The following is a 27,284-nucleotide window of genomic DNA, read 5'->3' on the forward strand; positions in this document are numbered from 1 at the left end:
AGCTTAACAAGACGGTTTAAATGCCCCTTGGAATAGACGTGCGGGTCCCAGTAGCTTAACAAGACGGTTTAAATGCCCCTTGGAAATGTGGTGGAGGTTACAGTAGCTTAACAAGACGGTTTAAATGCCACTTGGAAAAGTGGTGGAGGTTACAGTAGCTTAACAAGACGGTTTAAATGACCCTTGGAAGAGACGTGCAAGTCGCAGTAGCTTAAAAAGACGGTTTAAATGCGCCTTGGAAGGGACGTGCAGGTAGCAGTAGCTTAACAAGACGGTTTAAATGCCCCTTAGAAGAGACGAGCAGGTCGCAGTAGCTTAACAAGATGGTTTAAATGCCCCATGGAAGAGACGTGCAGGTCGCAGTAGCTTAACAAGACGGTTTAAATCCCCCTTGGAAGAGACGTGCAGGTCGCAGTAGCTTACCAAGACGGTTTAAATGCCCCTTGGAAGAGACGTGTAGGTCGCAGTAGCTTAAAAAGACGGTTTAAATGCCCCTTAGAAGAGACGTGCAGGTCGCAGTAGCTTAACAAGAGTGTTTAAATGCCCCTTGGAAGAGACGTGCAGGTCGCAGAAGCTCAACAAGACGGTTTAAATGCCCGTTGGAAGAGACGTGCAGGTCGCAGTAGCTTAACAAGCCTGTTGAGATGCCCCTTTCAAAAGTGGTGGAGGTTACAGTAGCTTAACAAGACGGTTTAAATGCCCCTTGGAAAAGTGGTGGAGTTTACAGTAGCTTAACAAGACGGTTTAAATGCCCTTTGGAAGAGACGTGCAAGTTGCAGTAGCTTAAAAAGACGGCTTAAATGCGCCTTGGAAGAGACGTGCAGGTCGCAGTAGCTTAACAAGACTGTTTAAATGCCCCATGGAAGAGACGTGCAGGTCGCAGTAGCTTAACAAGACGGTTTAAATCCCCCTTGGAAGAGACGTGCAGGTCGCATTAGCTTAACAAGAGGGTTTAAATGTTCCTTGGAATAGGCTTGCAGGTCGCAGTAGCTTACCAAGACGGTTTAAATGCCCCTTGGAAGAGACGTGTAGGTCGCAGTAGCTTAAAAAGACGGTTTAAATGCCCCTTGGAAGAGACGTGCAGGTCGCAGTAGCTTAACAAGACGGTTTAAATGCCCTTTGGAAGAGACGTGCAGGTCGCAGAAGCTTAACAAGACGGTTTAAATGCAGCTTGGAAGAGACATGCAGGTCGCAGTAGCTTAAAAAGATGGTTTAAATGCCCCTTGGAAGAGCGGTGAAGGTCGCAGTAGCTTAACAAGACGGTTTAAATGCCCCTTGGAAGAGACATGCAGGTCGCAGTAGCTTAACAAGACGGTTTAAATGCCCGTTGGAAGAGACGTGCAGGTCGCAGTAGCTTAACAAGACTGTTGAGATGCCCCTTGGAATAGTGGTGGAGGTTACAGTAGCTTAACAAGACGGTTTAAATGCCCCTTGGAAGAGACGTGCAAGTCGCAGTAGCTTAAAAAGACGGTTTAAATGCGCCTTGGAAGAGCGGTGGAGGTAGCAGTAGCTTACCAAGACGGTTTAAATGCCCCTTGGAAGAGACGTGCAGGTCGCAGAAGCTTAACAAGACGGTTTAAATGCCCCTTGGAAGAGCGGTGGAGGTCGCAGTAGCTTAACAAGACAGTTTAAATGCCCCTTGGAAGAGACGTGCAGGTCGCAGTAGCTTAATAAGACGGTTTAAATGCGCCTTGGAAGAGATGTGCAGGTCGCAGTAGCTTAATAAGTAGGTTTAAATGCCCCTTGGAAGAGAGGTGGAGGTCGTCTTAGCTTAACAAGACAGTTTAAATGCCCCTTGGAAGAGACGTGCAGGTCGCAGTAGCTTAACAAGACCGTTTAAATGCCAGTTGTAAGAGACATGCAGGTCGCAGTAGCTTAACAAGACTGTTGAGATGCCCCTTGGAATAGTGGTGGAGGTTACAGTAGCTTAACAAGACGGTTTAAATGCCCCTTGGAAGAGACGTGCAAGTCGCAGTAGCTTAAAAAGACGGTTTAAATGCGCCTTGGAAGAGCGGTGGAGGTAGCAGTAGCTTACCAAGACGGTTTAAATGCCCCTTGGAAGAGACGTGCAGGTCGCAGAAGCTTAACAAGACGGTTTAAATGCCCCTTGGAAGAGCGGTGGAGGTCGCAGTAGCTTAACAAGACAGTTTAAATGCCCCTTGGAAGAGACGTGCAGGTCGCAGTAGCTTAATAAGACGGTTTAAATGCGCCTTGGAAGAGATGTGCAGGTCGCAGTAGCTTAATAAGTAGGTTTAAATGCCCCTTGGAAGAGAGGTGGAGGTCGTCTTAGCTTAACAAGACGGTTTAAATGCCCCTTGGAATAGACGTGCGGGTCGCAGTAGCTTAACAAGACGGTTTAAATGCCCCTTGGAAAAGTGGTGGAGGTTACAGTAGCTTAACAAGATGGTTTAAATGCCCCTTGGAAAAGTGGTGGAGGTTACAGTAGCTTAACAAGACGGTTTAAATGCCCTTTGGAAGAGACGTGCAAGTCGCAGTAGCTTAAAAAGACGGTTTAAATGCGCTTTGGAAGGGACGTGCAGGTCGCAGTAGCTTAACAAGACGGTTTAAATGCCCCTTGGAAGAGACGTGCAGGTCGCAGAAGCTTAACAAGACGGTTTAAATCCCCCTTGTAAGAGACGTGCAGGTCGCAGTAGCTTAACAAGAGTGTTTAAATGCCCATTGGAAGAGACGTGCAGGTCGCAGTAGCTTAACAAGCCTGTTGAGATGCCCCTTTCAAAAGTGGTGGAGGTTACAGTAGCTGAACAAGACAGTTTATATGCCCCTTGGAAAAGTGGTGGAGTTTACAGTAGCTTAACAAGACGGTTTAAATGCCCTTTGGAAGAGACGTGCAAGTTGCAGTAGCTTAAAAAGACGGTTTAAATGCGCCTTGGAAGAGACGTGCAGGTCGCAGTAGCTTAACAAGACGGTTTAAATGCCCCTTGGAAGAGACGAGCAGGTCGCAGTAGCTTAACAAGAGGGTTTAAATGTCCCTTGGAATAGGCTTGCAGGTCGCAGTAGCTTAGCAAGACGGTTTAAATGCCCCTTGGAAGAGACGTGCAGGTTGCTGTAGCTTAAAAAGATGTTTTAAATGTCCCTTGGAAGAGACGTGCAGGTCGCAGTAGCTTAACAAGACTGTTGAGATGCCCCTTGGAAAAGTGGTGGAGGTTACAGTAGCTTAACAAGACGGTTTAAATGCCCCTTGGAAGAGACGTGCAAGTCGCAGTAGCTTAAAAAGACGGTTTAAATGCGCCTTGGAAGAGACGTGCAGGTCGCAGTAGCTTAACAATACGGTTTAAATGCCCCTTGGAAGAGACGAGCAGGTCGCAGTAGCTTAACAAGACGGTTTAAAAGCCCCTTGGAAGAGACGTGCAGGTCGCAGTAGCTTTAAAAGACGGTTTAAATGCCCCTTTGAAGAGACGTGCAGGTCGCAGTAGCTTAACAAGACGGTTTAAATGCCCCTTGGAAAAGAGTTGGAGGTTACAGTAGCTTAACAAGACGGTTTAAATGTCCCTTGGAAGAGAAGTGCAGGTCGAAGTAGCTTAACAAGACAGTTTAGATCCCACTTGGAAGAGACGTGCAGGTCGCAGTAGCTTAACAAGAGTGTTTAAATGCCCCTTGGACGAGACGTGCAGGTCGCAGAAGCTTAACAAGACGGTTTAAATCCACCTTGTAAGAGACGTGCAGGTCGCAGTAGCTTAACAAGAGTGTTTAAATGTCCCTTGGAATAGGCTTGCAGGTCGCAGTAGCTTACCAAGACGGTTTAAATGCCCCTTGGAAGAGACGTGCAGGTCGCAGTAGCTTAACAAGACGGTTTAAATGCCCCTTGGAAGAGACGTGCAGGTCGCAGTAGCTTAACAAGACGGTTTAAATGCCCCTTGGAAAAGTGGTGGAGGTTACAGTATCTTAACAAGACGGTTTAAATGCCCATTGAAAGAGACGTGCAAGTCGCAGTTGCTTAAAAAGAAGGTTTAAATGCACCTTGGAAGAGACGTGCTGGTCGCAGTAGCTTAACAAGACGGTTTAAATGCCCCTTGGAAGAGACGAGCAGGTCGCAGAAGCTTAACAAGAGTGTTTAAATGCCCCTTGGACGAGACGTGCAGGTCGCAGAAGCTTAACAAGACGGTTTAAATCCCCCTTGTAAGAGACGTGCAGGTCGCAGTAGCTTAACAAGAGTGTTTAAATGTCCCTTGGAATAGGCTTGCAGGTCGCAGTAGCTTACCAAGACGGTTTAAATGCCCCTTGGAAGAGACGTGCAGGTCGCAGTAGCTTAACAAGACGGTTTAAATGCCCCTTGGAAGAGCGTTGGAGGTCGCAGTAGCTTAACAAGACAGTTTAAATGCCCCTTGGAAGAGACGTGCAGGTCGCAGTAGCTTAACAAGAGGGTTTAAATGCCCCTTGGAAGAGACGTGCAGGTCGCAGTAGCTTAATCAGACGGTTTAAATGCCCCTTGGAAGAGAGGTGGAGGTCGCAGTAGCTTAGCAAGACAGTTTAAATGGCCTTTGGAAGAGACGTGCAGGTCTCAGTAGCTTAACAAGAGGGTTTAAATGCCCCTTTCAAGAGACGTGCAGGTCGCAGGAGCTTAACAAGAGGGTTTAATTGCCCCTTGGAAGAGACGTGCAGGTCGCAGTAGCTTAACAAGATGGTTTAAATGCCCCTTGGAAGAGACGTGAAGGTCGCAGTAGCTTAACAAGACGTTTAAATGCCCCTTGGAAGAAACATGCAGGTCGCAGTAGCTTAACAAGAGGGTTTAAATGCCCCTTGAAAGAGACGTGCAGGTCGCAGTAGCTTAACAAGACTGTTGAAATGCCCCTTGGAAAAGTGGTGGAGGTTACAGTAGCTTAACAAGATGGTTTAAATGCCCCTTGGAAAAGTGATGCAGTTTTCAGTAGCTTAACAAGACGGTTTAAATCCCCCTCGTAAGAGACGTGCAGGTCGCAGTAGCTTAACAAGAGTGTTTAAATGCCCCTTGGAATAGGCTTGCAGGTCGCAGTAGCTTACCAAGATGGTTTAAATGCCCCTTGGAAGAGACGTGCAGGTCGCAGTAGCTTAACAAGACGGTTTAAATGCCCCTTGGAAGAGCGGTGGAGATCGCAGAACCTTAACAAGACAGTTTAAATGCCCTTTGGAAGAGACGTGCAGGTCGCAGTAGCTTAACAAGATGGTTTAAATGCCCCTTGGAAGAGATGTGCAGGACGCAGTAGCTTAATCAGACGGTTTAAATGCCCCTTGGAAGAGAGGTGGAGGTCGCAGTAGCTTAACAAGACAGTTTAAATGGCCCTTGGAAGAGACGTGCAGGTCGCAGTAGCTTAACAAGAGGGTTTAAATGCCCCTTTCAAGAGACGTGCAGGTCGCAGGAGCTTAACAAGAGGGTTTAAATGCAGCTTGGAAGAGACGTGCAGGTCGCAGGAGCTTAACAAGATGGTTTAAATGCCCCTTGGAAGAGCGGTGAAGGTCGCAGTAGCTTAACAAGACGGTTTAAATGCCCCTTGGAAGAGACATGCAGGTCGCAGTAGCTTAACAAGACGGTTTAAATGCCCGTTGGAAGAGACGTGCAGGTCGCAGTAGCTTTACAAGACTGTTGAGATGCCCCTTGGAATAGTGGTGGAGGTTACAGTAGCTTAACAAGACGGTTTAAATGCCCCTTGGAAGAGACGTGCAAGTCGCAGTAGCTTAAAAAGACGGTTTAAATGCGCCTTGGAAGAGCGGTGGAGGTCGCAGTAGCTTACCAAGACGGCTTAAATGCCCCTTGGAAGAGACGTGCAGGTCGCAGAAGCTTAACAAGATGGTTTAAATGCCCCTTGGAAGAGTGGTGGAGGTCGCAGTAGCTTAACAAGACAGTTTAAATGCCCCTTGGAAGAGACGTGCAGGTCGCAGTAGCTTAATAAGACGGTTTAAATGCGCCTTGGAAGAGATGTGCAGGTCGCAGTAGCTTAATAAGACGGTTTAAATGCCCCTTGGAAGAGAGGTGGAGGTCGGCTTAGCTTAACAAGACAGTTTAAATGCCCCTTGGAAGAGACGTGCAGGTCGCAGTAGCTTAACAAGACCGTTTAAATGCCAGTTGGAAGAGACATGCAGGTCGCAGTAGCTTAACAAGACGGTTTAAATGCCCCTTGGAATAGACGTGCGGGTCCCAGTAGCTTAACAAGACGGTTTAAATGCCCCTTGGAAATGTGGTGGAGGTTACAGTAGCTTAACAAGACGGTTTAAATGCCACTTGGAAAAGTGGTGGAGGTTACAGTAGCTTAACAAGACGGTTTAAATGACCCTTGGAAGAGACGTGCAAGTCGCAGTAGCTTAAAAAGACGGTTTAAATGCGCCTTGGAAGGGACGTGCAGGTAGCAGTAGCTTAACAAGACGGTTTAAATGCCCCTTAGAAGAGACGAGCAGGTCGCAGTAGCTTAACAAGATGGTTTAAATGCCCCATGGAAGAGACGTGCAGGTCGCAGTAGCTTAACAAGACGGTTTAAATCCCCCTTGGAAGAGACGTGCAGGTCGCAGTAGCTTACCAAGACGGTTTAAATGCCCCTTGGAAGAGACGTGTAGGTCGCAGTAGCTTAAAAAGACGGTTTAAATGCCCCTTAGAAGAGACGTGCAGGTCGCAGTAGCTTAACAAGAGTGTTTAAATGCCCCTTGGAAGAGACGTGCAGGTCGCAGAAGCTCAACAAGACGGTTTAAATGCCCGTTGGAAGAGACGTGCAGGTCGCAGTAGCTTAACAAGCCTGTTGAGATGCCCCTTTCAAAAGTGGTGGAGGTTACAGTAGCTTAACAAGACGGTTTAAATGCCCCTTGGAAAAGTGGTGGAGTTTACAGTAGCTTAACAAGACGGTTTAAATGCCCTTTGGAAGAGACGTGCAAGTTGCAGTAGCTTAAAAAGACGGCTTAAATGCGCCTTGGAAGAGACGTGCAGGTCGCAGTAGCTTAACAAGACTGTTTAAATGCCCCATGGAAGAGACGTGCAGGTCGCAGTAGCTTAACAAGACGGTTTAAATCCCCCTTGGAAGAGACGTGCAGGTCGCATTAGCTTAACAAGAGGGTTTAAATGTTCCTTGGAATAGGCTTGCAGGTCGCAGTAGCTTACCAAGACGGTTTAAATGCCCCTTGGAAGAGACGTGTAGGTCGCAGTAGCTTAAAAAGACGGTTTAAATGCCCCTTGGAAGAGACGTGCAGGTCGCAGTAGCTTAACAAGACGGTTTAAATGCCCTTTGGAAGAGACGTGCAGGTCGCAGAAGCTTAACAAGACGGTTTAAATGCAGCTTGGAAGAGACATGCAGGTCGCAGTAGCTTAAAAAGATGGTTTAAATGCCCCTTGGAAGAGCGGTGAAGGTCGCAGTAGCTTAACAAGACGGTTTAAATGCCCCTTGGAAGAGACATGCAGGTCGCAGTAGCTTAACAAGACGGTTTAAATGCCCGTTGGAAGAGACGTGCAGGTCGCAGTAGCTTAACAAGACTGTTGAGATGCCCCTTGGAATAGTGGTGGAGGTTACAGTAGCTTAACAAGACGGTTTAAATGCCCCTTGGAAGAGACGTGCAAGTCGCAGTAGCTTAAAAAGACGGTTTAAATGCGCCTTGGAAGAGCGGTGGAGGTAGCAGTAGCTTACCAAGACGGTTTAAATGCCCCTTGGAAGAGACGTGCAGGTCGCAGAAGCTTAACAAGACGGTTTAAATGCCCCTTGGAAGAGCGGTGGAGGTCGCAGTAGCTTAACAAGACAGTTTAAATGCCCCTTGGAAGAGACGTGCAGGTCGCAGTAGCTTAATAAGACGGTTTAAATGCGCCTTGGAAGAGATGTGCAGGTCGCAGTAGCTTAATAAGTAGGTTTAAATGCCCCTTGGAAGAGAGGTGGAGGTCGTCTTAGCTTAACAAGACAGTTTAAATGCCCCTTGGAAGAGACGTGCAGGTCGCAGTAGCTTAACAAGACCGTTTAAATGCCAGTTGTAAGAGACATGCAGGTCGCAGTAGCTTAACAAGACGGTTTAAATGCCCCTTGGAATAGACGTGCGGGTCGCAGTAGCTTAACAAGACGGTTTAAATGCCCCTTGGAAAAGTGGTGGAGGTTACAGTAGCTTAACAAGATGGTTTAAATGCCCCTTGGAAAAGTGGTGGAGGTTACAGTAGCTTAACAAGACGGTTTAAATGCCCTTTGGAAGAGACGTGCAAGTCGCAGTAGCTTAAAAAGACGGTTTAAATGCGCTTTGGAAGGGACGTGCAGGTCGCAGTAGCTTAACAAGACGGTTTAAATGCCCCTTGGAAGAGACGAGCAGGTCGCAGTAGCTTAACAAGACGGTTTTAATGCCCCATGGAAGAGACGTGCAGGTCGCAGTAGCTTAACAAGACGGTTTAAATCCCCCTTGGAAGAGACGTGCAGGTCGCAGTAGCTTAACAAGAGGGTTTAAATGTCCCTTGGAATAGGCTTGCAGGTCGCAGTAGCTTACCAAGACGGTTTAAATGCCCCTTGGAAGAGACGTGTAGGTCGCAGTAGCTTAAAAAGACGTTTTAAATGCGCCTTGGAAGGGACGTGCAGGTCGCAGTAGCTTAACAAGACGGTTTAAATGCCCCTTGGAAGAGACGAGCAGGTCGCAGTAGCTTAACAAGACTTTTTAAATGCCCCATGCAAGAGACGTGCAGGTCGCAGTAGCTTAACAAGACGGTTTAAATCCCCGTTGGAAGAGACGTGCAGGTCGCAGAAGCTTAACAAGACGGTTTAAATGCCCCATGCAAGAGACGTGCAGGTCGCAGTAGCTTAACAAGACGGTTTAAATCCCCCTTGGAAGAGACGTGCAGGTCGCAGTAGCTTAACAAGAGGGTTGAAATGTCCCTTGGAATAGGCTTGCAGGTCGCAGTAGCTTACCAAGACGGTTTAAATGCCCCTTGAAAAAGTGGTGGAGTTTACAGTAGCTTAACAAGACGGTTTAAATGCCCTTTGGAAGAGACGTGCAAGTTGCAGTAGCTTAAAAAGACGGTTTAAATGACCCTTGGAAGAGACGTGCAAGTCGCAGTAGCTTAAAAAGACGGTTTAAATGCGCCTTGGAAGGGACGTGCAGGTCGCAGTAGCTTAACAAGACTGTTTAAATGCCCCTTGGAAGAGACGAGCAGGTCGCAGTAGCTTAACAAGACGGTTTAAATGCCCCATGGAAGAGACGTGCAGGTCGCAGTAGCTTAACAAGACGGTTTAAATGCCCCTTGGAAGAGACGTGTAGGTCGCAGTAGCTTAAAAAGACGGTTTAAATGCGCTTTGGAAGGGACGTGCAGGTCGCAGTAGCTTAACAAGACGGTTTAAATGCCCCTTGGAAGAGACGAGCAGGACGCAGTAGCTTAACAAGACGGTTTTAATGCCCCATGGAAGAGACGTGCAGGTCGCAGTAGCTTAACAAGACGGTTTAAATCCCCCTTGGAAGAGACGTGCAGGTCGTAGTAGCTTAACAAGAGGGTTTAAATGTCCCTTGGAATAGGCTTGCAGGTCGCAGTATCTTACCAAGACGGTTTAAATGCCCCTTGGAAGAGACGTGTAGGTCGCAGTAGCTTAAAAAGACGGTTTAAATGCGCCTTGGAAGGGACGTTCAGGTCGCAGTAGCTTAACAAGACGGTTTAAATGCCCCTTGGAAGAGACGAGCAGGTCGCAGTAGCTTAACAAGACGGTTTAAATGCCCCATGGAAGAGACGTGCAGGTCGCAGTAGCTTAACAAGACGGTTTAAATCCCCCTTGGAAGAGACATGCAGGTCGCAGTAGCTTAACAAGAGGGTTTAAATGTCCCTTGGAATAGGCTTGCAGGTCGCAGTAGCTTACCAAGACGGTTTAAATGCCCCTTGGAAGAGACGTGTAGGTCGCAGTAGCTTAAAAAGACGGTTTAAATGCCCCTTGGAAGAGACGTGCAGGTCGCAGTAGCTTAACAAGACGGTTTAAATGCCCCTTGGAAGAGACGTGCAGGTCGCAGTAGCTTAACAAGAGTGTTTAAATGCCCCTTGGAAGAGACGTGCAGGTCGCAGAAACTCAACAAGACGGTTTAAATGCCCGTTGGAAGAGACGTGCAGGTCGCAGTAGCTTAACAAGCCTGTTGAGATGCCCCTTTCAAAAGTGGTGGAGGTTACAGTAGCTTAACAAGACGGTTTAAATGCCCCTTGGAAAAGTGGTGGAGTTTACAGTAGCTTAACAAGACGGTTTAAATGCCCTTTGGAAGAGACGTGCAAGTTGCAGTAGCTTAAAAAGACGGTTTAAATGCGCCTTGGAAGAGACGTGCAGGTCGCAGTAGCTTAACAAGACGGTTTAAATGCCCCTTGGAGAAGTGGTGGAGGTTACAGTAGCTTAACAAGACGGTTTAAATGCCCATTGAAAGAAAGAGACGAGCAGGTTGCAGTAGCTTAACAAGAGGGTTTAAATGTCCCTTGGAAAAGGCTTGCAGGTCGCAGTAGCTTAGCAAGACGGTTTAAATGCCCCTTGGAAGAGACGTGCAGGTTGCTGTAGCTTAAAAAGATGTTTTAAATGTCCCTTGGAAGAGACGTGCAGGTCGCAGTAGCTTAACAAGACGGTTTAAATCCCCCTTTGAAGAGACGAGCAGGTCGCAGCAGCTTAACAAGAGGGTTTAAATGTCCCTTGGTATAGGTTTGCAGGTCGCAGTAGCTTACCAAGACGGTTTAAATGCCCCTTGGAAGATACGTGCAGGTGGCAGTAGCTTAAAAAGACGGTTTAAATGCCCCTTGGAAGAGACGTGCAGGTCGCAGTAGCTTAAAAAGACGGTTTAAATGCCACTTGGAAGAGATGTGCAGGTCGCAGTAGCTTAATAAGACGGTTTAAATGCCCCTTGGTAGAGAGGTGGAGGTCGCAGTAGCTTAACAAGACAGTTTAATGCCCCTTGGAAGAGACGTGCAGGTCGCAGTAGCTTAACAAGACGGTTTAAATGCCCCTTGGAAGAGACGTGCAGGTCGCAGTAGCTTAACAAGACGGTTTAAATGCACCTTGGAAGAGACATGCAGGTCGCAGTAGCTTAACAAGACGGTTTAAATCCCCCTTGTAAGAAACGTGCCGGTCGCAGTAGCTTAACAAGACGGTTTAAATGCCCCTTGGAATAGGCTTGCAGGTTGCAGTAGCTTACCAAGACGGTTTAAATGCGCCTTGGAAGAGAAGTGCAGGTCGCAGTAGCTTAAAAAGACGGTTTAAATGCCCCTTGGAAGAGACGTGCAGGTCGCAGTAGCTTAACAAGATGGTATAATTGCCCCTTGAAAAGTGGTGGAGGTTGCAGTAGCTTAACAAGGCGGTTTAAATGCTCATTGGAAGAGACGTGCAAGTCGCAGTTGCTTAAAAAGACGGTTTATATGCGCCTTGGAAGAGACGTGCAGGTCGCATTAGCTTAACAAGACGGTTTAAATGCCCCTTGGAAGAGACGAGCAGGTCGCAGTAGCTTAACAAGAGGGTTTAAATCCCCCTTGTAAGAGACGTGCAGGTCGCAGTAGCTTAACAAGAGGATTTAAATGCCCATTGGAAGAGACGTGCAAGTCGCAGTAACTTAACAAGACGGTTTAAATGCCCATTGGAAGAGACGTGCAAGTCACAGTAGCTTAACAAGACAGTTTAAATGCCCCTTGGAAGAGCGGTGGAGGTCGCAGTAGCTTAACAAGACAGTTTAAATGCCCCTTGGAAGAGACGTGCAGGTCGCAGTAGCTTAACAAGACGGTTTAAATGCCCCTTGGAAGAGATGTGCAGGTCGCAGTAGCTTAATAAGACGGTTTAAATGCCCCTTGGAAGAGAGGTGGAGGTGGCAGTAGCTTAACAAGACAGTTTAAATGCCCCTTGGAAGAGACGTGCAGGTCGCAGTAGCTTATCAAGAGGGTTTAAATGCCCCTTTCAAGAGACTTGAAGGTCGCAGGAGCTTAACAAGAGGGTTTAAATGCCCCTTGGAAGAGACGTGCAGGTCGCAGTAGCTTAACAAGATGGTTTAAATGCCCCTTGGAAGAGCGGTGAAGGTCGCAGTAGCTTAACAAGACGGTTTAAATGCCACTTGGAAGAGACATGCAGGTCGCAATAGCTTAACAAGACGGTTTAAATGCCCGCTGGAAGAGACGTGCAGGTCGCAGTAGCTTAACAAGACTGTTGAGATGCCCCTTGGAAAAGTGGTGGAGGTTACAGTAGCTTAACAAGACGGTTTAAATGACCCTTGGAAGAGACGTGCAAGTCGCAGTAGCTTAAAAAGACGGTTTAAATCCGCCTTGGAAGAGACGTGCAGGTCGCAGTAGCTTAACAAGACGGTTTAAATGCACCTTGGAAGAGACGAGCAGGTCGCAGTAGCTTAACAAGACGGTTTAAAAGCCCCTTGGAAGAGAAGTGCAGGTCGCAGTAGCTGTAAAAGCCGGTTTAAATGCCCCTTTGAAGAGACGTGCAGGTCGCAGTAGCTTAACAAGACGGTTTAAATGCCCCTTGGAAAAGTGGTGGAGGTTACAGTATCTTAACAAGACGGTTTAAATGCCCCTTGGAAGAGAAGTGCAGGTCGAAGTAGCTTAACAAGACAGTTTAGATCCCACTTGGAAGAGACGTGCAGGTCGCACTAGCTTAACAAGAGTGTTTAAATGCCCCTTGGTATAGGCTTGCAGGTCGCATTACCTTACCAAGACGGTTTAAATGCCCCTTGGAAGAGACGTGCAGGTCGCAGTAGCTTAACAAGACGGTTTAAATGCCCCTTGGAAAAGTGGTGGAGGTTACAGTAGCTTAACAAGACGGTTTAAATGCCCCTTTGAAGAGACGTGCAGGTCGAAGTAGCTTAACAAGACAGTGTAAATCCCCCTTGGAAGAGACGTGCAGGTCGCAGTAGCTTAACAAGACGGTTTAAATGCCCCTTGGAAGAGATGTGCAGGTCGCAGTAGCTTAATAAGATGATTTAAATGCCCCTTGGAAGAGAGGTGGAGGTCGCAGTAGCTTAACAAGACAGTTTAAATGCCCCTTGGAAGAGACGTGCAGGTCGCAGTAGCTTAACAAGAGGGTTTAAATGCCCCTTTCAAGAGACGTGCAGGTCGCAGGATCTTAACAAGAGGGTTTAAATGCCCCTTGGAAGAGACGTGCATGTCGCAGTAGCTTAACAACATGGTTTAAATGCCCCTTGGAAGATCGGTGAAGGTCGCAGTAGCTTAACAAGACGGTTGAAATGCCCCTTGGAAGAGACATGCAGGTCGCAGTAGCTTAACGAGATGGTTTAAATGCCCGTTGGAAGAGACGTGCAGGTCGCAGTAGATTAACAAGACTGTTGAGATGCCCCTTGGAAAAGTGGTGGAGGTTACAGTAGCTTAACAAGTCGGTTTAAATGCCCCTTGGAAGAGACGTGCAAGTCGCAGTAGCTTAAAAAGACGGTTTAAATGCGCCTTGGAAGAGACGTGCAGGTCGCAGTAGCTTAACAAGACGGTTTAAATGCCCCTTGGAAGAGACGAGCAGGTCGCAGTAGCTTAACAAGACGGTTTAAATGCCCCTTGGAAGAGACGTGCAGGTCGCAGTAGCTTAACAAGAGTGTTTAAATGCCCCTTGGAATAGGCTTGCAGGTCGCATTAGCTTACCAAGACGGTTTAAATGCCCCTTGAAAGAGACGTGCAGGTCGCAGTAGCTTAACAAGACGGTTTAAATGCCCCTTGGAAAAGTGGTGTAGGTTACAGTAGCTTAACAAGACGGTTTAAATGCCCCTTTGAAGAGACGTGCAGGTCGAAGTAGCTTAACAAGACAGTTTAAATCCCCCTTGGAAGAGACGTGCAGGTCGCAGTAGCCTACCAAGACGGTTTAAATGCCCCTTGGAAGATACGTGCAGGTCGCAGTAGCTTACCAAGACGGTTTAAATGCCCCTTGGAAGATACGTGCAGGTCGCAGTAGCTTAAAAAGACGGTTTAAATGCCCCTTGGAAGAGACGTGCAGGTCGCAGTAGCTTAACAAGACGGTTTAAATGCACATTGGAAGGGACGTGCAGGTCGCAGTAACTTAACAAGATGGTTTAAATCCCCCTTGGAAGAAACGTGCAGGTGGCAGTAGCTTAACAAGACGGTTTAAATGCCCCTTGGAATAGGCTTGCATGTCGCAGTAGCTTACCAAGACGGTTTAAGAGCGCCTTGGAAGAGACGTGCCGGTTGCAGTAGCTTAAAAAGACGGTTTAAATGCCCCTTGGAAAAGTGGTTGAGGTCGCAGTAGATTAACAAGACGGTTTAAATGCCCATTGGAAGAGACGTGCAAGTCGCAGTTGCTTAAAAAGACGGTTTAAATGCGTCTTGGAAGAGACGTGCAGGTCGCAGTAGCTTAACGAGACGGTTTAAATGCGCCTTTGAAGAGAGGTGCAGGTCGCAGTAGCTTAACAAGACAGTTTAAATGCCCCTTGGAAAAGACGTGCAGGTCGCAGAAGCTTAACAAGACGGTTTAAATCCCCCTTGTAAGAGACGTGCAGGTCGCAGTAGCTTAACAAGAGGGTTTAAATGCCCCTTTGAAGAGACGTGCAAGTCGCAGTAACTTAACAAGACGGTTTAAATGCCCCTTGGAAGAGACGTGCAAGTCGCAGTAGCTTAACATGACGGTTTAAATGCCCCTTGGAAGAGCGGTGGAGGTCGCAGTAGCTTAACAAGACGGTTTAAATGCCCCTTGGAAGAGACGTATAAGTCGCAGTAGCTTAAAAAGACAGTTTAAATGCGCCTTGGAAGAGACGTGCAGGTCGCAGTAGCTTAACAAGACGGTTTAAATGCCCGTTGGAAGAGAAGAGCAGGTCGCAGTAGCTTAACAAGACGGTTTAAATGCCCCTTGGAAAAGTGGTGGAGGTTACAGTAGCGTAAAAAGACGGTTTAAATGCCCCTTGGAAGAGACGTGCAGGTCGAAGTAGCTTAACAAGACAGTTTAAATCCCCCTTGGAAGACACGTGCAGGTCGCAGTAGCTTAACAAGAGTGTTTAAATGCCCCTTGGAATAGGCTTGCAGGTCGCATTAGCTTACCAAGACGGTTTGAATGCCCCTTGGAAGAGACGTGCAGGTCGCAGAAGCTTAACAACATGGTTTAAATGCCCCTTGGAAGAGCGGTGGAGGTCGCAGTAGCTTAACAAGCCAGTTTAAATGCCCCTTGGAAGAGACGTGCAAGTCCCAGTAGCTTAATAAGACGGTTTAAATGCCACTTGGAAGAGATGTGCAGGTCGCAGTAGCTTAATAAGACGGTTTAAATGCACCTTGGAAGACATGTGGAGGTCGCAGTAGCTTAACAAGACACTTTAATGCCCCTTGGAAGAGATGTGCAGGTCGCAGTAGCTTAACAAGACGGTTTAAATGCCCCTTGGAAGAGCGGTGGAGGTCGCAGTAGCTTAACAAGATGGTTTAAATCCCCCTTGAAAGAGACGTGCAGGTCGCAGTAGCTTAACAAAAGTGTTTAAATGCGCCTTGGAATAGGCTTGCAGGTCGCAGTAGCTTACCAAGACGGTTTTAATGCCCCTTGGAAGAGACGTGTAGGTCGCAGTAGCTTAACAAGATGGTTTAAATGCCCTTGGAAGAGACGTGCAGGTTGCAGTAGCTTAACAAGACGGTTTAAATGGCCCTTGGAAAAGTGGTGGAGGTTACAGTAGCTTAACAAGACGGTTTAAATGCCCCTTGGAAGAGACGTGCAAGTCGCAGTTGCTAAAAAAGACGGTTTAAATGCGCCTTGGAAGAGACATGCAGGTCGCAGTAGCTTAACAAGACTGTTTAAATGCCCCTTGGAAGATACGTGCAGGTCGCAGTAGCTTAACAAGACGGTTTAAATGCCCCTTGTAAGAGACGTGCAGGTCGAAGTAGCTTAACAAGACAGTGTAAATCCCCCTTGGAAGAGACGTGCAGGTCGCAGTAGCTTAACAAGACGGTTTAAATGCCCCTTGGAAGAGATGTGCAGGTCGCAGTAGCTTAATAAGATGGCTTAAATGCCCCTTGGAAGAGAGGTGGAGGTCGCAGTAGCTTAACAAGACAGTTTAAATGCCCCTTGGAAGAGACGTGCAGGTCGCAGTAGCTTAACAAGAGGGTTTAAATGCCCCTTTCAAGAGACGTGCAGGTCGCAGGATCTTAACAAGAGGGTTTAAATGCCCCTTGGAAGAGACATGCATGTCGCAGTAGCTTAACAACATGGTTTAAATGCCCCTTGGAAGATCGGTGAAGGTCGCAGTAGCTTAACAAGACGGTTTAAATGCCCCTTGGACGAGACATGCAGGACGCAGTAGCTTAACGAGACGGTTTAAATGCCCGTTGGAAGAGACGTGCAGGTCGCAGTAGATTAACAAGACTGTTGAGATGCCCCTTGGAAAAGTGGTGGAGGTTACAGTAGCTTAACAAGACGGTTTAAATGCCCCTTGGAAGAGACGTGCAAGTCGCAGTAGCTTAAAAAGACGGTTTAAATGCGCCTTGGAAGAGACGTGCAGGTCGCAGTAGCTTAACAAGACGGTTTAAATGCCCCTTGGAAGAGACGAGCAGGTCGCAGTAGCTTAACAAGACGGTTTAAATGCCCCTTGGAAGAGACGTGCAGGTCGCAGTAGCTTAACAAGAGTGTTTAAATGCCCCTTGGAATAGGCTTGCAGGTCGCATTAGCTTACCAAGACGGTTTAAATGCCCCTTGGAAGAGACGTGCAGGTCGCAGTAGCTTAACAAGACGGTTTAAATGCCCCTTGGAAAAGTGGTGTAGGTTACAGTAGCTTAACAAGACGGTTTAAATGCCCCTTTGAAGAGACGTGTAGGTCGAAGTAGCTTAACAAGACAGTTTAAATCCCCCTTGGAAGAGACGTGCAGGTCGCAGTAGCTTACCAAGACGGTTTAAATGCCCCTTGGAAGATACGTGCAGGTCGCAGTAGCTTACCAAGACGGTTTAAATGCCCCTTGGAAGATACGTGCAGGTCGCAGTAGCTTAAAAAGACGGTTTAAATGCCCCTTGGAAGAGACGTGCAGGTCGCAGTAGCTTAACAAGACGGTTTAAATGCACCTTGGAAGGGACGTGCAGGTCGCAGTAACTTAACAAGATGGTTTAAATCCCCCTTGGAAGAAACGTGCAGGTCGCAGAAGCTTAACAAGACGGTTTAAATGCCCCTGGGAATAGGCTTGCAGGTCGCAGTAGCTAACTAAGACGGTTTAAGAGCGCCTTGGAAGAGACGTGCCGGTTGCAGTAGCTTAAAAAGACGGTTTAAATGCCCCTTGGAAGAGACGTGCAGGTTGCAGTAGCTTAACAAGACGGTTAAAATGCCCCTTGGAAAAGTGGTGGAGGTCGCAGTAGATTAACAAGACGGTTTAAATGCCCATTGGAAGAGACGTGCAAGTCGCAGTTGCTTAAAAAGACGGTTTAAATGCGTCTTGGAAGAGACGTGCAGGTCGCAGTAGCTTAACAAGACGGTTTAAATGCCCCTTTGAAGAGAGGTGCAGGTCGCAGTAGCTTAACAGGACAGTTTAAATGCCCCTTGGAAAAGACGTGCAGGTCGCAGAAGCTTAACAAGAGGGTTTAAATGCCCCTTTGAAGAGACGTGCAAGTCGCAGTAGCTTAACAAGACGGTTTAAATGCCCCTTGGAAGAGACGTGCAAGTCGCAGTAGCTTAACAAGACGGTTTAAATGCCCCTTGGAAGAGCGTTGGGGGTCGCAGTAGCTTAACAAGACAGTTTAAATGCCCCTTTGAAGAGACGTGCAGGTCGCAGTAGCTTAACAAGACGGTTTAAGTGCCCCTTGGAAGAGATGTGCAGGTCGCAGTAGCTTAATAAGACGGTTTAAATGCCCCTTGGAAGAGAGGTGGAGGTTGCAGTAGCTTAACAAAACATTTTAAATGCACCTTGGAAGAGACGTGCAGGTCGCAGTAGCTTAACAAGAGGGTTTAAATGCCCCTTTCAAGAGACGTGCAGGTCGCAGGAGCTTAACAAGAGGGTTTAAATGCCCCTTGGAAGAGACGTGCAGGTTGCAGTAGCTTAACAAGATGGTTTAAATGCCCCTTGGAAGAGCGGTGAAGGTCGCAGTAGCTTAACAAGACGGTTTAAATGCCCCTTGGAAGAGACATGCAGGTCGCAGTAGCTTAACAAGACGGTTTAAATGCCCATTGGAAGAGACGTGCAGGTCGCAGTAGCTTAACAAGACTGTTGAGATGCCCCTTGGAAGAGACGTGCAGGTCGCAGTAGCTTAACAAGATGGTTTAAATGCCCCTTGGAAGAGACGTGCAGGTTGCAGTAGCTTAACAAGACGGTTTAAATGGCCCTTGGAAAAGTGGTGGAGGTTACAGTAGCTTAACAAGACGGTTTAAATGCCCTTTGGAAGAGACGTGCAAGTCGCAGTTGCTAAAAAAGACGGTTTAAATGCGCCTTGGAAGAGACATGTAGGTCGCAGTAGCTTAACAAGACGGTTTAAATGCCCCTTGGAAGATAAGTGCAGGTCGCAGTAGCTTAACAAGACGGTTTAAATCGCCCTTGTAAGATACGGGCAGGTCGCAGTAGCTAAGCAAGACGGTTTAAATACCCCTTGGAAGAGACGTGCAGGTCGCAGTAGCTTAACAAGACGGTTTAAATGCCCCTTGGAAGAGCGGTGGAGTTCGCAGTAGCTTAATAAGACAGTTTAAGTGCCCCTTGGAAGAGACGTGCAGGTCGCAGTAGCTTAATAAGATGGTTTAAATGCCTCTTGGAAGAGATGTGCAGGTCGCAGTAGCTTAATAAGACGGTTCAAATGCCCCTTGGAAGAGAGGTGGAGGTCGGCTTAGCTTAACAAGACAGTTTAAATGCCCCTTGGAAGAGACATGCTGGTCGCAGTAGCTTAACAAGACGGTTTAAATGCCCCTTGGAAGAGACGAGCAGGTCGCAGTAGCTTAACAAGACGGTTTAAATGCCACTTGATAGAGACGTGCAGGTCGCAGTAGCTTAACAACAGGGTATAAATGCCCCTTGGAAGAGCGGTGGAGGTCGCAGTAGCTTAACAAGACAGTTTAAATGCCCCTTGGAAGAGACGTGCAGGTCGCAGTAGCTTAATAAGACGGTTTAAATGCCCCTTGGAAGAGATGTGCCGGTCGCAGTAGCTTAATAAGACGGTTTAAATGCCCCTTGGAAGAGAGGTGGAGGTCGGCTTAGCTTAACAAGACAGTTTAAATGCTCCTTGGAAGAGACGTGCAGGTCGCAGTACTTTAACAAGACGGTTTAAATGACAGTTGGAAGAGACATGCAGGTCGCAGTAGCTTAAAAAGACGGTTTAAATGCCCCTTGGAATAGACGTGCAGGTCGCAGTAGCTTAACAAGACGGTTTAAATGCCCCTTGGAAAAGTGGTGGAGGTTACAGTAGCTTAACAAGACGGTTTAAATGCCCCTTGGAAGAGACGTATAAGTCGCAGTAGCTTAAAAAGACAGTTTAAATGCGCCTTGGAAGAGACGTGCAGGTCGCAGTAGCTTAACAAGACTGTTTAAATGCCCCTTGGAAGAGACGAGCAGGTCGCAGTAGCTTAACAAGACGGTTTAAATGCCCCTTGGAAGAGACGTGCAGGTCGCAGTAGCTTAACAAGACGGTTTAAATCCCCCTTGGAAGAGACGTGCAGGTCGCAGTAGCTTAACAAGAGGGTTTAAATGCCCCTTGGAATAGGCTTGCAGGTCCCATTAGCTTACCAAGACGGTTTAAATGCCCCTTGGAAGAGACGTGCAGGTCGCAGTAGCTTAACAAAACGGTTTAAATGCCCCTTGGAAGAGAGGTGGAGGTCGGCTTAGCTTAAGACAGTTTAAATGCCCCTTGGAAGAGACGTGCAGGTCGCAGTAGCTTAACAAGATGGTTTAAATGCCAGTTGGAAGAGACATGCAGGTCGCAGTAGCTTAAAAAGACGGTTTAAATGCCCCTTGGAATAGACGTGCAGGTCGCAGTAGCTTAACAAGACGGTTTAAATGCCCCTTGGAAAAGTGGTGGAGGTTACAGTAGCTTAACAAGACGGTTTAAATGCCCCTTGGAAGAGACGTGCAAGTCGCAGTAGCTTAAAAAGAAGGTTTAAATGCGCCTTGGAAGAGACGTGCAGGTCGCAGTAGCTTAACAAGACGGTTTAAATGCCAGTTGGAAGAGACATGCAGGTCGCAGTAGCTTAAAAAGACGGTTTAAATGCCCCTTGGAATAGACGTGCAGGTCGCAGTAGCTTAACAAGACGGTTTAAATGCCCCTTGGAAAAGTGGTGGAGGTTACAGTAGCTTAACAAGAGGGTTTAAATGCCCCTTGGAATAGGCTTGCAGGTCCCAGTAGCTTACCAAGACGGTTTAAATGCCCCTTGGAAGAGACGTACAGGTCGCAGTAGCTTAACAAGACGGATGAAATGCCACTTGGACGAGACGTGCAGGTCGCAGTAGCTTAACATGACGGTTTAAATGCCCCTTGGAAGAGACGAGCAGGTCGCAGTAGCTTAACAAGACGGTTTAAATGCCCCTTAGAAAAGTGGTGGAGGTTACAGTAGCTTAACAAGACGGTTTAAATGCCCCTTGGAAGAGACGTGCAAGTCGCAGTAGCTTAAAAAGAAGGTTTAAATGCGCCTTGGAAGAGACGTGCAGGTCGCAGTAGCTTAACAAGATGGTTTAAATGCCCCTTGGAAGATCCGAGCAGGTCGCTGTAGCTTAACAAGACGGTTTAAATGCCCCTTGGCATAGGCTTGGAGGTCGCAGTAGTTTACCAAGATGGTTTAAATGCCCCTTGGAAGAGACGTGCAGGTCGCAGTAGCTTAACAAGACGGTTTAAATGTCCCTTGGAAGAAACGTGCAGGTCGCAGTAGCTTAACAAGACGGTTTAAATGCCCCTTGGAAGAGACGAGCAGGTCGCAGTAGCTTAACAAGAGGGTTTAAATGCCCCTTTCAAGAGACGTGCAGGTCGCAGTAGCTTAACAAGAGGGTTTAAATGCCCCTTTCAAGAGACGTGCAGGTCGCAGGAGTTTAAGAAGACGGTTTAAATGCCCCTTGGAAGAGACGTGCAGGTCGCAGTAGCTTAACAAGATAGTTTAAATGCCCCTTGGAAGAGACTTGCAGGTCGCAGTGGCTTAACAAGACGGTTTAAATGTCCCTTGGAATAGGCTTGCAGGTCGCAGTAGCTTACAAAGACGGTTTAAATGCCCCTTGGAAGAGACTGTTGGAGCTGAAAAGAGGACATCGGTAAACCGCGCGCCTCCCGGCGCGCGCATTTTGAAGCTTTTTTTGAAGCTTTTTTCATTGTTTTCAGAACATTAACAGTAAGAACATGGAAGAGTCCAGGAGCTATTTGGTAAGCTGCATATCCTGCTACATGTTCACAGACTTGCCAGTGGAAAAGCCAAACTTCACATGCCAGAAATGCAAGCTTGTGTCCCTGTTGGAGGAAAAGTTGCGAAATCTAGAAGAGAGGTTAACTACCTTGAAAATCATTAAGGAAGGTGAAGAGTTCTTAGACAGAGCAGAATTATCTCTTCATGATTCAGAAAGAGAAGAAATTCGAACTGCACCTGAGGAAACAGAGGAATGGAAGCATGTGACCCACAGAAGCTGGAGGATCGAGAGGCAGTCAGCACCCATACTGCTCAGGAACCAGTACCAGGCTCTCACGCAGGAGAACCATGAAGAAATACAGCAAAATAAGACTTTGCCAGCAATGAATAACCTTGTAAGCCCTCAGAATCCTCCTGGATGGAGAAAGAAGAATGTTGTGAAGAAAAAACGGAGAGTGGTGGTCATGGGGGATTCCCTGTTGAGAGGAACAGAGGCCGCTATCTGCAGGCCAGACATAACCTCAAGAGAAATGTGCTGTCTTCCAGGAGCAAAAATTAAAGATGTGTCTGACAGGATATCAAGACTCTTCAGACCTACAGATCACTACCCATTCCTGCTAATACATGTGGGGACAAATGACACCGCAAGAAAGGACCTGGAAACCATCTACAGAGACTTTGAAGACTTAGGCAAGAAAGTGAAAGAATTGGGAGCGCAGGTGGTCTTCTCATCCATCCTCCCAGTGGATGACCATGGAACAATGAGGTGGAATAAGATTCTACAGGTGAACAACTGGCTACGTCGATGGTGCCGTCAACAAGGATTTGGATTTCTGGATCACGGAATGAATTACCTATACGATGGACTACTTGCTAGAGATGGGGTGCACCTTACGAAGACTGGAAAACATCAGGAGAGCTTTAAACTAGAACAATGTGGGAAGGGAAGCAAAAGGCCAGAAAAAGCCATACAGCTGACAAATACTATTGAGATCTCTGCTACTGGAAGTGGAAAGGAAGAACAAAGACAAAAAAAATCTAAGTAATAAAAATATGGGAGGAAGAGAAACCAATCACAAACTAAAATGTTTTTATACAAATGCACAAAGCATGGGCAACAAACAAGGAGAATTGGAACTACTAATGCAGGAAAAGGAATATGATGTCATTGGAATCACTGAAACTTGGTGGGACGATACACATGATTGGAATAAAAGGCTAAAAGGATACAACTTATTTGCAAGAAACAGACTTGATAAACGAGGAGGAGGTGTTGCATTGTATATTAGAAAAGCGTATATCTGCACAGAGATTGAAGCTTCAGAGACTGGGAGTTCTGTGGAAACTGTTTGGGTAAGAATACAAGGAGAGAACAACGGAAAGGACACCATTGTAGGCATTTACTACAGGCCACCTGGGCAAGCTGAAGATATGGATGAACTCTTTATGCATCAAATGACCAAGTTCTCCAAAAAATATGACGTAGTGGTCATGGGAGATTTCAACTATCCAGACATTTGTTGGGAATCTCTCTCAAGTAAAACTAACAGGTCAAGCAAATTCTTATCCTCTCTTGCTGACAACTTTATCTTCCAAAAGGTAGGGGAGAAAACAAGGGGATCTGCTACTTTGGATCTAATCCTTATAAACAGGGAGGAAATGGTTGAGGAGGTAAAGGTGGCTGGGACCCTAGGAGGCAGCGATCATGCTATTATAGAATTTTGGATAACTAGAGGAGGAAGACATGTGAAGACTCAAACTTCAAGGTTACATTTTAGAAAGGCAGATTTTAAGAGACTCAGAAAGAGAATAGGAGGGATCCAATGGCTGGATGTCCTTAAGGACAAAAATGTCCAGGAAGGATGGGAAATTTTAAAAAATGAGATTCTCAAAGCACAATCGTTAACAATCCCGAAAAGTAGGAAGAATGGGAAGCATTAAACACATGCTAAAAAGAAAGAAAGCTTAACAAGACTGTTGAGATGCCCCTTGGAAAAGTGGTGGAGGTTACAGTAGCTTAACAAGACGGTTTAAATGCCCCTTGGAAGAGACGTATAAGTTGCAGTAGCTTAAAAAGACAGTTTAAATGCGCCTTGGAAGAGACGTGCAGGTCGCAGTAGCTTAACAAGACGGTTTAAATGCCCCTTGGAAGAGAAGAACAGGTCGCAGTAGCTTAACAAGACGGTTTAAATGCCCCTTGGAAAAGTGGTGGAGGTTACAGTAGCGTAACAAGACGGTTTAAATGCCCCATGGAAGAGACGTGCAGGTCGAAGTAGCTTAACAAGACAGTTTAAATCCCCCTTGGAAGACACGTGCAGGTCGCAGTAGCTTAACAAGAGTGTTTAAATGCCCCTTGGAATAGGCTTGCAGGTCGCATTAGCTTACCAAGACGGTTTGAATGCCCCTTGGAAGAGACGTGCAGGTCGCAGTAGCTTAACAACACGGTTTAAATGCCCCTTGGAAGAGCGGTGGAGGTCGCAGTAGCTTAACAAGCCAGTTTAAATGCCCCTTGGAAGAGACGTGCAGGTCCCAGTAGCTTAATAAGACGGTTTAAATGCCACTTGGAAGAGATGTGCAGGTCGCAGTAGCTTAATAAGATGGTTTAAATGCACCTTGGAAGACATGTGGAGGTCGCAGTAGCTTAACAAGACACTTTAATGCCCCTTGGAAGAGATGTGCAGGTCGCAGTAGCTTAACAAGACGGTTTAAATGCCCCTTGGAAGAGCGGTGGAGGTCGCAGTAGCTTAACAAGATGGTTTAAATCCCCCTTGAAAGAGACGTGCAGGTCGCAGTAGCTTAACAAAAGTGTTTAAATGCGCCTTGGAATAGGCTTGCAGGTCGCAGTAGCTTACCAAGACGGTTTTAATGCCCCTTGGAAGAGACGTGCAGGTCGCAGTAGCTTAACAAGATGGTTTAAATGCCCCTTGGAAGAGACGTGCAGGTTGCAGTAGCTTAACAAGACGGTTTAAATGGCCCTTGGAAAAGTGGTGGAGGTTACAGTAGCTTAACAAGACGGTTTAAATGCCCTTTGGAAGAGACGTGCAAGTCGCAGTTGCTAAAAAAGACGGTTTAAATGCGCCTTGGAAGAGACATGCAGGTCGCAGTAGCTTAACAAGACGGTTTAAATGCCCCTTGGAAGATAAGTGCAGGTCGCAGTAGCTTAACAAGACGGTTTAAATCGCCCTTGTAAGATACGGGCAGGTCGCAGTAGCTAAGCAAGACGGTTTAAATACCCCTTGGAAGAGACGTGCAGGTCGCAGTAGCTTAACAAGACGGTTTAAATGCCCCTTGGAAGAGCGGTGGAGTTCGCAGTAGCTTAACAAGACAGTTTAAGTGCCCCTTGGAAGAGACGTGCAGGTCGCAGTAGCTTAATAAGACGGTTCAAATGCCCCTTGGAAGAGAGGTGGAGGTCGGCTTAGCTTAACAAGACAGTTTAAATGCCCCTTGGAAGAGACGTGCAGGTCGCAGTAGCTTAACAAGACTTTTTAAATGCCAGTTGGAAGAGACATGCTGGTCGCAGTAGCTTAAGAAGACAGTTTAAATGCCCCTTGGAATAGACGTGCAGGTCGCAGTAGTTTAACAAGACGGTTTAAATGCCCCTTGGAGAAGTGGTGGAGGTTACAGTAGCTTAACAAGACGGTTTAAATGCCCCTTGGAAGAGACGTGCAAGTCGCAGTAGCTTAAAAAGAAGGTATAAATGCGCCTTGGAAGAGACGTGCAGGTCGCAGTAGCTTAACAAGACGGTTTAAATGCCCCTTGGAAGAGAGGAGCAGGTTGCAGTAGCTTAACAAGATGGTTTCAATGCCCATTGGAAGAGACGTGCAGGTCGCAGTAGCTTAACAGGACGGTTTAAATCCCCCTTGGAAGAGACGTGCAGGTCGCAGTAGCTTAACAAGAGTGTTTAAATGCCCCTTGGAATAGGCTTGCAGGTCGCAGTAGCTTACCAAGACGGTTTAAATGCCCCTTGGAAGAGACGTGCAGGTCGCAGTAGCTTAACAAGACGGTTTAAATGCCCCTTGGAAAAGTGGTGGAGGTTACAGTAGCTTAACAATGCGGTTTAAATGCCCCTTGGAAGAGACATGGAAGTCACAGTAGCTTAAAAAGACGGTTTAAATGCGCCTTGGAAGAGACTTGCAGGTCACAGTAGCTTAACAAGACGGTTTAAATGCCCCTTGGAAGAGACGAGCAGGTCGCAGTAGCTTAACAAGACGGTTTAAATGCCCCTTGATAGAGACGTGCAGGTCGCAGTAGCTTAACAACAGGGTATAAATGCCCCTTGGAAGAGCGGTGGAGGTCGCAGTAGCTTAACAAGACAGTTTAAATGCCCCTTGGAAGAGACGTGCAGGTCGCAGTAGCTTAATAAGACGGTTTAAATGCCCCTTGGAAGAGATGTGCCGGTCGCAGTAGCTTAATAAGACGGTTTAAATGCCCCTTGGAAGAGAGGTGGAGGTCGGCTTAGCTTAACAAGACAGTTTAAATGCCCCTTGGAAGAGACGTGCAGGTCGCAGTACTTTAACAAGACGGTTTAAATGACAGTTGGAAGAGACATGCAGGTCGCAGTAGCTTAAAAAGACGGTTTAAATGCCCCTTGGAATAGACGTGCAGGTCGCAGTAGCTTAACAAGACGGTTTAAATGCCCCTTGGAAAAGTGGTGGAGGTTACAGTAGCTTAACAAGACGGTTTAAATGTCCCTTGGAAGAGACGTGCAAGTCGCAGTAGCTTAAAAAGAAGGTTTAAATGCGCCTTGGAAGAGACGTGCAGGTCTCAGTAGCTTAACAAGACTGTTTAAATGCCCCTTGGAAGAGACGAGCAGGTCGCAGTAGCTTAACAAGACGGTTTAAATCCCCCTTGGAAGAGACGTGCAGGTCGCAGTAGCTTAACAAGAGGGTTTAAATGCCCCTTGGAATAGGCTTGCAGGTCCCATTAGCTTACCAAGACGGTTTAAATGCCCCTTGGAAGAGACGTGCAGGTCGCAGTAGCTTAACAAAACGGTTTAAATGCCCCTTGGAAGAGAGGTGGAGGTCGGCTTAGCTTAACAAGACAGTTTAAATGCCCCTTGGAAGAGACGTGCAGGTCGCAGTAGCTTAACAAGACGGTTTAAATGCCAGTTGGAAGAGACATGCAGGTCGCAGTAGCTTAAAAAGATGGTTTAAATGCCCCTTGGAATAGACGTGCAGGTCGCAGTAGCTTAACAAGACGGTTTAAATGCCCCTTGGAAAAGTGGTGGAGGTTACAGTAGCTTAACAAGACGGTTTAAATGCCCCTTGGAAGAGACGTGCAAGTCGCAGTAGCTTAAAAAGAAGGTTTAAATGCGCCTTGGAAGAGACGTGCAGGTCGCAGTAGCTTAACAAGACGGTTTAAATGCCAGTTGGAAGAGACATGCAGGTCGCAGTAGCTTAAAAAGACGGTTTAAATGCCCCTTGGAATAGACGTGCAGGTCGCAGTAGCTTAACAAGACGGTTTAAATGCCCCTTGGAAAAGTGGTGGAGGTTACAGTAGCTTAACAAGAGGGTTTAAATGCCCCTTGGAATAGGCTTGCAGGTCCCAGTAGCTTACCAAGACGGTTTAAATGCCCCTTGGAAGAGACGTGCAGGTCGCAGTAGCTTAACAAGACGGATGAAATGCCACTTGGACGAGACGTGCAGATCGCAGTAGCTTAACATGACGGTTTAAATGCCCCTTGGAAGAGACGAGCAGGTCGCAGTAGCTTAACAAGACGGTTTAAATGCCCCTTAGAAAAGTGGTGGAGGTTACAGTAGCTTAACAAGACGGTTTAAATGCCCCTTGGAAGAGACGTGCAAGTCGCAGTAGCTTAAAAAGAAGGTTTAAATGCGCCTTGGAAGAGACGTGCAGGTCGCAGTAGCTTAACAAGATGGTTTAAATGCCCCTTGGAAGATCCGAGCAGGTCGCAGTAGCTTAACAAGACGGTTTAAATGCCCCTTGGCATAGGCTTGCAGGTCGCAGTAGCTTACCAAGATGGTTTAAATGCCCCTTGGAAGAGACGTGCAGGTCGCAGTAGCTTAACAAGACGGTTTAAATGTCCCTTGGAAGAAACGTGCAGGTCGCAGTAGCTTAACAAGACGGTTTAAATGCCCCTTGGAAGAGACGAGCAGGTCGCAGTAGCTTAA

Source organism: Phyllobates terribilis, unplaced genomic scaffold (assembly GCF_046119375.1).
Source record: "Phyllobates terribilis strain yellow unplaced genomic scaffold, ASM4611937v1 Scaffold_1__5_contigs__length_1240528914, whole genome shotgun sequence".
Classification (NCBI taxonomy): domain Eukaryota; kingdom Metazoa; phylum Chordata; class Amphibia; order Anura; family Dendrobatidae; genus Phyllobates; species Phyllobates terribilis.